Source organism: Octopus bimaculoides, chromosome 14, assembly GCF_001194135.2.
Source record: "Octopus bimaculoides isolate UCB-OBI-ISO-001 chromosome 14, ASM119413v2, whole genome shotgun sequence".
NCBI lineage: Eukaryota > Metazoa > Mollusca > Cephalopoda > Octopoda > Octopodidae > Octopus > Octopus bimaculoides.
In genome coordinates, this window is record NC_068994.1 from 48,928,449 (window position 1) to 48,932,218 (window position 3,770).

The following is a 3,770-nucleotide window of genomic DNA, read 5'->3' on the forward strand; positions in this document are numbered from 1 at the left end:
ATATATATATATATATATATATATATATATATATATATATAAGGTGAGTGAACAGAATCATTAGCATGCTTGGCAAAATGCTTAGCAGTATTTTGTATATCCTCTCTCTCTCTCTCTCTCTCTCTCACACTCACTCACACATTACTGGTAATGTTATGGAAGGAGTTAGTTGTATTGAACATGGTAGTAGGTATTTCTGTTTCATTTTGTGCACAACAAAAGGTGTGTGTGTTGGGGTGGGTGGGGAGAAAGTGACTTGTATATTGCTGATGTATAATCAAATGCATCCCAATCACGACAATCCATCTTGTTATTAATGGCATATATCTAAAACTGGATTATCCAATGTACTGGGGTTTTTTGTTGTTGTTGATGATATTAGGGTATAATTTGAAGGGGATTTGGTTGGTATTTCTAGCAGCTGTATCACAGTTCCCTTGTTAGCTTGTGTACTCGGATGGTGGATCAAGGGATGGGAGAGGAAAAGACGAAGGGGGAAGTAAACCCCTTTTAGTTGTAAATAATTATAGGGTAAGCCTGCTTAGGGAACAGTTTTGAGTTGAAAGTGATAAAAAGAAAGAGTCAACAGTGAGAGAGGGGGAGGTTACATGAGATCATTTCATACCCCTCCTCCACCCCACCCCCCATCAAATTATTTTTCTATTTCTCATTTCTGTGAGTCCCCACACCCACTTTTTAAGTCTATCCCCATCTCAATTCAGACTTCCCTCTTCTCTTTCTTCTCCAGTGATTACTGCTAAAAGCTTAAAAAATAAACGGAAATCACTTCCACAACCATTGATATTTTCCTCCTCCTTGCTTTGTTAATCTCCTTTCAGTTGTTGTTTTCTTTAACTAGGCAGATAGACAGACAGACAGACAGATAAAAGGGAAATAGGGAGACAGATGCAAAATGGGAGAAAGAGATAATGTGAGTCGGTCAGGAAGATGGGTGGGAGAAGATCTGTTGTCAAATAAAAGTATTGAGACTGAAAAGGTAAGAAGTGGGTGAATGGAAGCATAAAAAAGACGGTGAGAGGTTGGAGAGAGGGGGAGAGAAAACAAGAGATTGTGAAGAGCGATAGAGGCAGAAATGAAGACAGGAACGAGAAGAAAATGAGAGATTGGTTGTAAGAGAAACAGGAAAAAAAAAAAATGATGTGAAGAGGTAAGCTAGCTATAAAAGGGGGAGAGTAGAGGTTTTGATAGAGAAAAGGCTGACATGAAAATTAAGTGCTTTGTTATTTCAATTGAGTGGTAGTTTAATCATGTTGTCAGGAAACCAGTAAATTGCTTCTCCTTTAACTAAATCAGTGAGTTAGTTAACTTGGTTGCTCATTTGGGCTCGCTGATCTGTTTGTCACTCTGACAGTATTTTTTTAATCTTTTGTCATTTCACTATCCCTAACATGTGCTGTGTGTGTGTGTGTGTGTGTGTAAGAGGGAGGGAGGGAGAGAGAGAGAGAGAAAGAAAAAGAGTGTCAGCTATCAGGTATGTTTGTTTATATATAGTCCTTAACTATATGAAGTGAGTTAGCCAGGGTCGTCTCATTGATTGTACAATGCAGTGTCACACAGAATTATAGCACTATCTTCTCTACAACTTTATTGAATTTACATTGGTACAATTTTTTCAGTGGCATCCATTTTAAAACTTGCATGAGTTTGGCTGTAGAGCTGCCCAACTTCAAGCACATATCCTGTCTTAACTTGGTACTTTACAAGTTTATTTTGCAACAGATCCAAGAAACAATGTAATCAACTGGTTCAAGTAAGAGACCACACACAGATATAAATGAATAGCCTCACTAAATTGAGACAGTTCTCACCTAAAGATTGCAACAGCATGAAACTTGTTTCCTAAGATAAGCATTCAGTTTAAATAAATTATTGGGTTGGTCAAAAAGAAGTCTGCTTTTTTAAGTGAAAATGCAACACAAGTTTGAAACAGCAATTTTTTCAATCAATGATATAATTACTATTTTGTTCCAGTATCTTGTCCTATCTTGTAGGCAAATTCATTATTCTCGGCTCAAAGAATTTCCAGTCTTTACTGGCAGAAAACTCTTCCAGGTGGATTTTTACACCCTCACAGAGATTATTATTATTATTGTTGTTGTTTATGATTTTTTACTATTATTTGTTTATTAATATTATTTTTCTTCTCTTTGCAGGTTACTGCTGACATCTCAGCTTACCAGTGTTGAATGGACATACTCTGCACAGAATGTTGGTAATTTCTCCCAGCTTCTCTGTACTTCATTTCCCGTCAAATGCTGCAGTTTGGAAATGTCTCAGTAAACTAGAAACTACTTGGCTGGAGTCTTGGCAACCACTACATCAACGCTACTACTGCCACCACCACCACCACCACCACCACCACCATTGCAGCCACCCACAATAACAGCATCATTAACAACACTAACAGCATCATCATCAACAACAACAAAAATATCACAACTGCTATTAAAGGCCACAACAGAAGTAACAGCAGTTCTCCTCTTACTACTACTACTACTACTACTACTCCCCCTGTCAGAATCACCAACACCGGGACTGCCGCCGCCACTGACACCAACAGCAAGAACAGTTGTTTCAGAGGTGATGACAACAATTACAGCAACAAAAACAACAGCATCACTACCAACATCAACAGGAACAGCAGCAGCGGCGGCAGCAGCAACAGCAGCAGCAGCACCCAGAAGCACAAGTGTGAACAGATGAGTCAAGCTGTTAGCGACAGAACCGGTGACACCAAATGCAAAGTGTCTGTGACCACTGATGCAACTACTACTACTACCACCACCACTACTACCACCACCACTATTGCTACTGCCATCACTACCATTACTACCACCTCACCAAATCTAGATACCAATAATAATAATAATAATAATAATAACAACAATAATAATAGTCTTGCTAACACTGCTATCAACAACAACAGCAACAACAACATAAGAAGCACTTTTCTTACCTCCACTAGCGCCACCACTATTCCTAGTACTCCAACTACCATCTCTGCTTACATTATCAACGACAGCAGCAGCATCATCAAAAACAGCAGTACTAGTAGTGCTTGTAGCAGTGGTAGTATCACCAGTGGCAATAATAATAGTGGCAGCAGCAGCAGTAGTAGTGCCAGTGACTGTGGTGGCGCTGGTTTCGGTGGTAGTGGTGGCAGTGGTAGATATCGGTTCATTGAGCCATCGGCAGTTACGGCCCTAACAAAAGCTGAACCGGTCAACCCGTTGCTGGCAACGCTTGGTGTGAAACCACTGCCACCGCCCCGACAGGCAAGGAACGGAGTGGTTCGGTCACCAAACTCTTGTGCCATAATCACTACCACCACCACCACCAATAACAACAACAGCAACAACAATAATACTTGTAGCACTGCCAACACCAGCACAAACAGCAACTGTAATAAAAGTAAGTGCAGCAGCTTTGTTGACATTTACAAAAAGCAGCTTGCATTCTTGGTGCAACAGTCTGGTGACAGCAAAAGCAGTGCCAGTGGAAGCAGCAAGAAACCGGCGGAACTTTTGGAAAAAAAGAAAAGGGTAGCAGACACCATTCTGCCGACTTCCACCCCAGGTTCACCTCCAACTCCAGCATCTCTACAGCCACTGCAGCCTTCGTCTTTACCATCTCCACTGCAGGCAGCACCGCTCCCAGCAGCTGTTGCAGAGTGTCACCAGGTCGTGACGAAGTCAAGCAGCAGCAGCAGCAACAGTAGGGAGTCTTTATTTGAAGGTCAGCAAAGACCT